We start from the raw sequence: 11,564 nt of genomic DNA on the forward strand, positions 1-11,564 counted from the left end.
AACGCAGTTATTTTCCTGCCGTAATGATCTACTCTGACACAGAGACACTTGGAAAAACGTCACTTGAGTGCCCATATGATTAATAAAATATATATACAGTATATCAAATATTTCTGTAATAATGAATCTATGTTACTTGACAGTCCTCTGGTTTATCAGTCATGTGTATGAACTACACTGCAGTCTGGAGTCTTGTTAATAGTGACAAACATTATCTATGCTCCTCTCCTCTGTGAATGTCTGTATCAGACACACTGCTCTTAATACAAGAAAAGAAATAACTGCCTGTTTAACATTTGCCGAATCTACAAGAAGGCCCAAATAATTAAGAAATTCTCATAGACAGCTTTTCACAATGTTTATAAAGTTTTCCTAACTCAACAGCTCGCAAAATCGAGCGATTTTATAAGGGAGTCTGGGGGATTTCTCTTCCTCTTCGTCTCCTTGCTGCTGTCGACTGCAGTTGCTGTGGCTGCTTTGGCCTATTTTGGTGTTTGCGTTTGCTGCCTGCTCTTCAAATTGTTGTACATGTCTGTTGATAACTATTAGATGTAAGTCACCCTGGCCTTTCACATTAATGCAAAACAAAAACACGAATGTTGCATACCATTCACTACGACATCTTTATATAGACTGACCTCTCAGCACCTCCAACTGTGACTGACTTCCAGCGTCCCTGCTCTGACCTCACACTGATCCCCCTTAGGAAGCCTTATGTACCCACCACTTTTCAAAACAAAGGGACAGCCTTATACTTAAGTAAAGTATTTGAGCAATTGTACTTCATTACATCCACAAGTGTCTCAGAAGGATTGTAAGTACAGGATAGCCAGACAGGGGGCTGTATGGTGGGAGTCTTTGCCACCTTTGCCAGTGCAGTTTGAATACATTAGTCAACAGGACTCTGGTGGACCTGAGTGAGTCAACTTCCTGCCCTCAGTGGACTCAACAGATTACAAAGACAACCACAATGAGCTTGCGACTCTGGGGCTTGAGACAGGGAGTTGTTTCAGACAGACTCCATGGTTAATGATAAGATAAAACTATAGTTGCATGTACCATGTTCATGAACTGGTGTGATCAGTTTGGGGCTCTGCAGAGCGCTGATTATTCCTGAGTCAGCTGCAAAAGATTTACAACCAAAGCAATACTTCCTTATAGTTTTCTCTCAAGTGGAAATTTGCATAGCTGTCTTACATGCAGTCATTGGGGAATTCACGGTATGTACTCACCCATTCTTGGGTGGTACTGTACAATTAAGTGTAATTTAGCAACCGAAATATATATTAGACACAATGTAACATTTATTTATCCAGTCAGATTCATAGACCTTATTCACACGACGGCTTTTTTCCTCTCAGGGTGGGAAAACTTGAATGCTGAGATAATGTTATGCTGCTGTGTTCCAGGTTGCAAGTTGTATGAACGAACTTAATCTGACAAACTGTTGTCACTTTACACTCCCTGTCCAGTGAAAGCCATGTTGGATATCAACTGAAATATGAAGATTTCCTTAATGGATTGAGAAAATTCTCCAACTTCTTAAGATAAATTAACTATCAGACTAGCTGGAAAACGCATGGTCACAAAACAGAGAACAGGTTGTTATTCTGAGTTTGTGAAAAGTTGACTTTGGCTGTCCTGTGGCTCTCACAGGACAGCCGCCCTATAAACATATGATGATGCAGTAGTTAAAATGAGTTCAACCTTAAATGCCTACAACAGTGAAATGCCCTATACACATTAATGCAGCAGTATTATTAATTCAAAACTGTAACCAAATTACTTCAGAATGAGTATTTCACTTTTGTACATTAAGTTAATTTAAGTCGATTGTACTTACAAGCTTTTACTTCAACTGACAATTCACAACTTTTTGCTTTAACTTATCATTCTTGAAGTAAATACTGATTGCAACGTGTAATGGCTGCAGAAAAATGTATAGATTGGTTCCCTCGCTTTTAAAGTCTCGCTTTTGCTACGTATTCGGTCCGCCATCAAGCTGAATTATGGCACAAAAGGGCATGTCTGCCATTGCGCAAACCAAAACAGGAAGAGGCATTGTTTTCCTTGTTATCTCTGGGTACCTCCTGGCAAAAGAAATAACTGGAAAATCTTCACTGCAAAAGAAAGGTTTTGACTGCAGGACTTGTACTTGTACTGGAGTATTTTCACAGTGTGGTATTTGTACTTTAAAGAGTCTAAACACTCACAGAGGAAGTGAACCAAAGGGGTCTGAATGACCTTCAGAAGTGAAAGGTTATAGGTCATCTCGTAACTCCTTGATTGAGTGTCATTCAGGAACCACTTGTTATTTTGGTTACTCACAGTTCCCAATTAATTCACCTCTAATTTCCTGGTGAGAACTCACGAAAAGTACCTCCGTGCATACCTTTGTCAGGAGGATCTGCTCAGTTATGAAGGAGTGACGTCCCCTTTGTAGTATGTAAATATGTGGAGTTTATAAATTCTTCCGCACTGGTTACTGATTGCTGTTTGTGTGGAGTAAAAATAAATGAAAAAGATTATCTAATGCCAAGTGGCATGAGGAAGGACATAAATTTAACTTGGAAATATTTATTTCCCCTCTAATTCCCATCCTGACTTATACAGGTTGCTTCCTTGGCATCTCTGAACATTTCCTGGACTCTGAAACATTTTCTTCTCTGTGTACTTAAATTGAAAGCATTTTATAATTCAATAAAAATTGTATTTTATTTAAGACTTCTCTTAAATGATTATCAGGAAAGCAGTTTTATCCAAGTCCCAGGTATTAGACAGATACAGATGAGTCGTAACAGGTCAGATTTATTCCACATAAACTTTAAACAGAGATGACAAAGCTGTTGAGCTTGCACATGACTGGATAACACAGACTTGCTTATGTATATATAATACTTAATTTATATTGCACCTTTCAAAACACAGTTACAAAGTGCCTAACAATAAAAAGTGGAAACACTTTTGAAACATAAAGACAATAAAACAAACTACAAACTTAAAAGATAATAAAACACAGAGGAAAACAAACTGAAATGTCATTAAACAAATAAAATCACGGAAAGGCAATTTTAAAAAAGTGAGTTTTTAAAAGTGATTTGAAAGTTGAGACAGAGTTTGCAGCCCTGATCTCCTCAGGCAGGTCACGCCAAAGCCTATGAGCCCGGACTGCAAAGACTCATTCACCTTAGTGTATTAATCTGGGCCTAGGAGTAACCAGGAATGACACATAAGAAGATCCCAGTGAGCAGGAAGCAGACACAAAGCAATAAAAGATCTGTTAAATAACTTGGGGGCAAGGCCTGTCAGCGCTTTGTAAGTAATCAATAAACTCTTAAAATCAATTCTACAACCAACATGTAACCAGTGTGAGGAAGCCAGGATCGATGTAACGTGGCCATGTTTACCAGCTCGAGTCAAAATCCTGGCAGCGGAGTTTTGGATGAGCTGGAGGTGGGAGGGGGATTTTTTTTCCTGATGCCAGAGAGCAAGGAATAACAAAAGTCTAACCAACCAGTTAGGAAGACGTGAATAACAGTTTCCATATTTTGGTTGAAAGAAATGGTCTAATCCTTTAATGTTTCATGAATGGTGGAAGCAGGATTGAACCGCTGAATCAACGCGTTTGTCTCGGCTGAGGTTTCGTTCCAAAATGACACTAAGATTTCGGCAATGCTGATTTATAGGATAGGACGGAGAACCAAAGCTGTTTGGTTGTTTTTACCTTCTTGATCTATGATCATTTTCTCTGTCTTATCAGCATTTACCTGCAGGAAATTTTGTGAAATCCCCAAGTTGAAACTGACAGTATGTCCACGTATAAGGTCACTAAAAGGGAGCATGTAAATAAAAAAGAAAAAGGACTGGACCTCATTCGACCTTGGGGCACATCACGGTGAACGCCTGTTGCAGCTGACCTGGCATCAGAAACGTCTGTCTGTCTTAACAATTTTAGAGCAGCGCCACGATACCTGCTTCATTTTCATCATGGCCAATGGTATCAACTGCTGCATTTAGATTCAGGAGAACAAAAATAGATTGAAAGAAACCAGAGCACTTTAAGAACAAACTTCAGGAGAGGAACCTGATGGCAGAGAGTGGTTTCACATTTGTAGAAGAGAGTGGGACGTGTGTTAAAAATGTCCTTACAGGGAGAATATCTAATGGGTAATAGGTTGAAGGTGTATTTCCGTTTCCAAATCAGATAATTGTTTCAGGTCATTGAACCGACTGAAACAGCCTTCCAGCGATGAGATCTTGCACTTACTGTAAGTTTTCAAGTTTATCACCTTGATTACTGCTACTGCTTCAGGTTTTCCCTGTGCAAAGGTCTAACCACAGCTCAGATCTGATGCCAGGCAACATTTAGAGCCGTCATTAATGATAGAAACTAACAGTTGTATATGGATTTATTGCAGGTGCAATTGAAGACTGATCTCGAAGGAGAGATTTCATTCTTGTATAAACTATGGTTTAATAATGAATACACTACATTTGAACTCTGGTTGGCATATGAAAACATGAACGATGTCAGTGAGAGGCAGAGATAGAGTCGGAGACACTCCTTATCTCCGTCTGCCTGTATCTCAGCAGGAGGGTTAGCAACAGGCACTGAGTGGACACAGGCAGCGAGACAGTGTGTGAGGCAGTGTGAAGGCAGGAAGACTTGGAATTAAAAGAAAAAAGACAAAGACAGGCACACATCTAGAATCAGAGACTAGAAACGGGTGCTGGTGTGATCTCTCTATCCACATCATGTCCTCTTACTGTCCACATCTCTGCTTGAGGAATGTGTGAGTGTCTTGCCAAGTCACACGCCTCACCTCGCTTTGTCCAAACCACATCAGCCCATATGTGAACATGATGTCGGAGAACAGGGACGGACTACTTAGTGTGGTCCTATTTTGGGTGTACGGAAAAGTACAATCTGTTGTGATTTCTCAGCTCCACACCTCAGTAATGCTTCACAAAACTACATACACTAAATATTTTTTAAATACTGTATTTGCATACCGTTGATGATATAGGACATATATAGGATCTGTCTTTGTACTGTGTATAGACATATGTTTAGGTGTGCTTCAGATGTGCGTGAGCGAGAGCCAGTGACGAAGCCAAAGAACCACATTCCTCTCCTGCTTAAGGGATTAATAAGTATAATTGAGTGTGCACCATGACTTTGTTATCCAATGAGATCCACCCCAAAGATCAAAAGTTCCTTAACTACTACGATGATATAAAATGATGGGCAAACTGCGAGGTTTCGCTATAGCTCATCAAGGAATTTCAGAGTTTAAACACTTTGATTCTTCGTCACTTTTCTTCAAACTTTCACTTCTGTGGTCTGGTTTGTTAGGTTATGATTTGACATGGCATGGTGATCAGCAATAATCACATTCATCCTATACACAAAAGCAATGATAATAATCATATAATTATAATAATTATAATGACTTATAATAAGTAATAACTTCTTCTCCTCTCAGCCAGGTTACGTTTAAGTCGCTAGCATCAGTGTAGGAGCCGCCGCCACCTGTGAGAAAAAGGATGATGATGATGATAGTGAAGCAGATTTGGCAGGGACCCGTTGACCTGTCCTTATCAGGGGCCAGGCTGTTCCTGTGGGCGTACGTGCTGTGATTCATCCTCTCTAATTGCAACATATACATTATAATTTGATAGCAGGTTATTGCCTTGTGCAGTAACAATGTCAGAAATATTTGTGAATATACACCCAGATAAGCAGGTGTCCTGAATGTGGGTGAGCCCACAGGAATTATAATCCTCTGTGTCATTTATACTGTGGGAACTGAGCACATGTGTAAATGGCCTAGTTTGTCCTCATCGTGTTTTTGCATTCTGATCCTCCTTATGACACTGCCTAAAATCGCATACGTCGAAGACCTTACATCTCCACCACTTTTCAAAATGAAGTGACACCCTTCATGATAATAATCAGGATGGACTACTTTTGACACCCACATCACATAAAAACAAATAAACATTCATCTGTTCATTTTCCACATTCACCCAATAAAAAAACAATAAACTATTAATTATAGAAAGTAGAAGGTAGAAAATGACAAACCAGGATAGTTGAGGATCGATACGTGGTTGTAATAACTAATCCGTTTCCGAGTCATGGAGATAAATCGGGATGGAGACACTTTAATCTCTAGATCAATAAGGAAACATTACAGCCTGGATGACGTGACTAAGTTTATAAAACAATATCTGCACTTTGGTCAATTGCACAACACATTTCATGGGTATCAAATACATCTATAACAGCAGCATATCCGAGAAATGAGTCATGTCACACTCGTTTCACTTTTGAACACGCACATACAGGCCGATTCTGGTATTTTCTCTTGAATTGTTAGACATCAGCAGCTTTCAAACAAATGTTCAAGCATCAACCGGATGTGGCTCCAGTAAGCTGAGCACCTTCAGCTGACTGCTCAGACCTGGTTGTAGTAGTGGGGGGATCTCCCCTTCCACATCTGTTTCATGTTAGGCCCTGGCGGCCAGCGCAAGAGGGCCCAACAATACACTCTGCCTCTCTCCCTCTTTCTCAGTGGGGGATGGCAGGAGAATGCCTGAGGAACAGCACGGAGACACACAGAGCCTGATGGCCACAGGCTGTAGACTGAGTAACATAAAACAGGTAACATTTTGAGCTCAATATATTCATTGATTGTTTTGTCCCTAACTGCACAATATACAAAACAAAGAGCACAGACGAAACATTGTAGTACATAAAGGTATTCCCTCTCTCCTGCACCCTCTCCACATACACACATGCAGTACACACACACAAAAAAAACAGCAGATGTGTTTACATCAACAGGATTTCTTCAATCTAATTAAAATCATTCTGATTAGAGATTGTTCACATGGATGATAAAAAAAAGTAACCTGATAACGATGCATTTAGTCAGAATATAACTCTCTGACATGCGCTGTGAAGCATCTAATCTGCCAGACATATAACAGAAGTTTTTTTTCAACTGTATTGAGAACATTGCCATCTGTCCATACACTCTTCACATTCATGTTTACTGAGCTAACGTTAGCTGATGTTGTGACGTTGGCATTAACGTAAGGCCACTGCCCTCTTGAGAAGGAACGGGAGCCTCAGACCCACATCCACGCCATAGCAAGTTATGTTTGCCAATCGTCGCTCTACCATTAGATCATCCATAAATCAGTCTGAGTCAGAGCCACTTTTAGCCTTCTAACTTCAGTCGGCTGCCTTTAAACTTCTCCAGCGGTTCTTGATTTGGTCAGTGGTTAGGTGGATTCCAGCTTCGTTCATCTTTTCAAACACTTGTTTGAACAACTTGTTGTTTCAAGCCTTTCAACCACTGGGGCCTGACGCTCTTTAACTCCCAGAAGACCTCCAACAAATAAGTTGAGCCTCCTGGAAATGTCACCTGTGTTACCCCCACATGGGGCGAGCACGAGCAGAAAGAATATATTTATTCCAACCAAAGAGAAACTTGCTTTGCTTTGCCTTCACTCTGCGGTCCAACTCATCTCAAACCATCTCAACTGGGTTTAGGTCTGGTGATTGTGGAGGCCAGGTCACCTGACACAGCACTCCATCACTCTCCTTCCTGGTCAGATAGCCATTACAAAGCCTGGAGGTGTGTTTGGGGTCATTGTCCTGTTGAAAAACAAATGATGGTCCCGCTAAGCGCAAACCAGATGGGATGGCATGTTGCTGCAGAATGCTGTGGCAGCCATGCTGGTTAGGGGTGCCTTGAATTTTGAATAAATCACCAACAGTGTCATCAGCGAAGCACCCCCACACCATCACACCTCCTCCTCCATGCTTCACGGTGGGAATCACACATGTAGAAACCGTCCGCTCACCTTTTCTGTGTCCTACAAAGACATCAGACCAAAGTACAGATTTCCACTGGTCTAATGTCCACTCCTTGTGTTTCTTGGCCCAAACACCTCTCTTCTTCTTCTTGTTGTTCTTTCTCATTTGTGGCTTCTTTGCAGCAATTCAACCACGCAGTCTCCTCTGAACAGCTGATGTTGAGATGTGTTTGCTACTTGAACTCTGTGAAGAAATTATGTGGGCCCTAATCTGATGTGATGTTAATTTGCGGTCTCTGAGTCTGGTTACTCTAATGAACTTATCCTCTGCAGCAGAGGTAACTCTGGGTCTTCCTCTCCTGGGGCGGTCCTCATGAGAGCCAGTTTCATCATGTGTTTGATGGTTTTCGCGACTGCACTTGATGATACATTCAAAGTTCTTGATATTTTCCAGATTGACTGACCTTCATGTCTTACAGCAATGACGGACTGTCGTTTCTCTTTACTTAGCTGAGTGGTTCTTGCCTCACACCTTTTTTGCAGCAGCATGGAGATGCTGTAACAGAGGCCATGTCAATTTATGAGATACAGCAGTTTTTCTATTGCATAACACAAGCACGCTGATTTGATTTGTACGCGACCTACATCAGTGTTAATAGCCATAAAGCTGTAACCCTATCCCCAGGTATAGTGGACATGATTGATGTTTACTTTCACAGGATACAGTACCTGAAGGCAGCCATCGGCTTCGCTCGGGTCCCTCTGGGCTCGGTGGGTTCACCTCCAGGCCAGCGTGCTGTGAATCAGCCCCAGATGTGTTTCTGGAGTCAGATGGCGTAGCATACGATACAGCGAGTCCCACCCAGCAGCAGCACACGTCAGAAGTGACCCCCTTAAAATCCCCTGTCGAGATTTATCACCAGCTGTTTGTGTCATCGTGTGAATAACTAAATTACCTCTGAAAAAAACACCACATGAGTCATCGCTGTGGTTGGTGACGCTTGCTACACGAGTTGGGAGTTGCTGTAAATGAAATGCAATTCCAGTAATAGCGTCCTTTCTGTCTTTAGACATTATTATATTGTCCCAGCTGCTTTCTTTAGCATCACTTAAAGATATAATATGTAACTTTTCTGAATCAAAATGTCTAGACATGGCAAAACTGTTGTCATTTACCTTCTTGAGTTGTGTACTTACATTATCCCAAATGTTGCCAACAATACCCAAGAAATCTGTAATTTCATTCAAGGTAACTGAGGTTGTCTGTCACAATAGCTTCCGGGAGTGAGTGAGAGAATGAGGAAGGGAGTCACGAACACCTCTAAACATAATTTGAATAAAATTTTGGAGCATTGCCCTGCCTGTGAACAATTTTGCTTGAGTCACGTTAGAGGAATTTAATGAAATTCTCTATGGCAGCAAACTACATCCCTTGTTTCCATGGTTTTGACTGAGGCAGAAATTACACGCTGTGCGAAATTCATCTTGATCTTTTTTAGTATCTAACATCTAGATGGTAGTTAAGAAGAAAGAAACACGTGCTTATCATCACCAGAGCCTTTGAGGATAATTACTTTGTGCAGCTCAGGTATCTGATGTTGTGTACTTGAAGTTACCCACTGGAGAGCTGGGGAGACGGTTTCCCGTCATATTCCCGGGGTCACCCTGACACAAAGAGCTTCTACCACTCCTACATGCATGAGATTAAAGTACTTCAAAGCTGACCTCTCTCCACTGCACATTAATTAATATTCACAGTATCACTAACAACCTGGGTCACTGGAGCAAGCTGCTCTTAAAGACATTTTTGTGGTTTCTTGCAAACTGCTGCTGGCATCATTATAGTTTTTCCAGACCGGGAAGTGTAAGTCGTGTCATAGGGGGCGAAGGATTTAAAATACAGTCTGTTGTTAAGGAAGGAATGCGGCCAGACTGGTCTTTCAAAATACGGATGAGTAAGTGCGTGTGGCGTGTCAGCTTGCAAATGAGGCTCTGCTGTTTGTTTTGGTGCGTGGTCACTCTGGCAGGGTGACGCTTGCCATCGCACATCTGTGAGTGAGCTGAATGATTTGTGTGGGATCAGAGCAGAGGTGGGGGCGGGGACCCGGGAAAGAGGGGGGCCGCACAACCACGTCATGTCGGACCCAGAGAGAGAGAGCCATCTGTATTATGTCATGGCTGCTGGGGCACTCCACCCTTTGCTCTCCATTTCTCCTGTTTCTGTCCCTCCCAGACTCCCCCACCCACTGTTTCGCATGTCTTTGCTTTACTGCTGTGGGTGCGCCAAAGTTTTTTTTGTTACAGACACATCACTGAACAGTTGCTTATGTGCCATGTTCTAGAAGTTGTGTTGTGTTGACTGTGTTGGTACCTTTACCAAACCTTTACATTAAGTTTCTTTATCCATTGCTGCACTGTTTTCATCACCATCATCTTTCTGCCTTTCATCTCCTGTCTCGCTATCCATCACTTTATTTGCCACTAATGACCGTCCACCTCCAGCTTTTGACTGACGGCTCTCTGTCCGGACTCGCCTTTCTCATTTGATGTTCACCTTCACTCCTGTAGCACCACCTGAAAACCAGGTGGACACTCAACGGCCTGTAATTAAGTAAAAAAGGGTTCCTTCAGGAGCTCCAGCTAATTTCTGAATCATTTGAAATCAGAGTTTAAACCTGATGAGAAAGAAAGTGATGTTTCAACTCAAGGCCTCACTTCTGACACAGACAGAGAGATTCATTATGGACTTAAACTGCACAATATAAATGTTCTGTATCTGCATCATGGTGTGTTTTTGACAGTAATTAAAACGAGAGCAACAGGCACACCCTGTTATAAATCCACATGCATACACAGACACACTGCTGCTGTATCTCTTTCACTCACACACACACAATAAAGAGAGCATCAGACATTAACTGCTGAGAGCTTTAACAAGGCTGTAAACTCACCCGGTTCATGGCTGAGCGAGCCTACGGGGGAGCCCTCTGCTGTTTCTACCTGCGGGCTCATTGTGTGACTGCCTGGATGTTTGCTTTGATGTGGAGGGAGGAGGTTGGGCAGTAAGCTATTGTGCGGCTTTGCTGATTTAATTGCTGTTTCAACATCATCAATGTCTCTGGCACAGTAGGAGAAGACTATTAAAATCATGTTTACGCAGTAGATGACCTGATGGATTAGTCAACAGATCAAATTACAGTCTGCCTTTCATGTCTGTCAGGCAAAATTAATTTCCTCGTTATCTACCACACTTTTAATTTAGCGAACATTTGTATCATGGCTGCTTTATAGAGTACATTATTTTGATTAGATACATTATTTGATTTCAGCACAGTCCTGTTCTTGCTTTTAATCTGGAACATATCTCAGTAATAAAACACATAATGACATTTAAACGCATGAAACCCTGTGATTTCATGGTGAGCTTATTACACCATCTTCTGGCCAAAGATGGTAACTGAGGGTTGTAGGATCCTTGCACTTTATCAGCACAAGGGTCAAATTTCGCCTTAATGTGTTGATGTCAGGGCAATGGAAAATTCAGGTTGTTGCCAGTGGATTTTTTTTTTTTACAAGGAAAATGTGATATAAAAATACATTTTTATATGTTTATTAGCTTTTTCGTTGATGCTTAGTACACAATCAAGCTATGTGAGAAGAATGTGTGTTTTTTTTTTTATGTTCCAAGGGCCATCCACGTCCCCAAGATGGCAGATTGGTCTGATTTGTCTGTT

The sequence above is a fragment of the Pagrus pagrus genome (assembly GCF_965226575.1).
Source record: "Pagrus pagrus genome assembly, chromosome: 5".
NCBI classification, from domain to species: Eukaryota; Metazoa; Chordata; class Actinopteri; order Spariformes; family Sparidae; genus Pagrus; species Pagrus pagrus.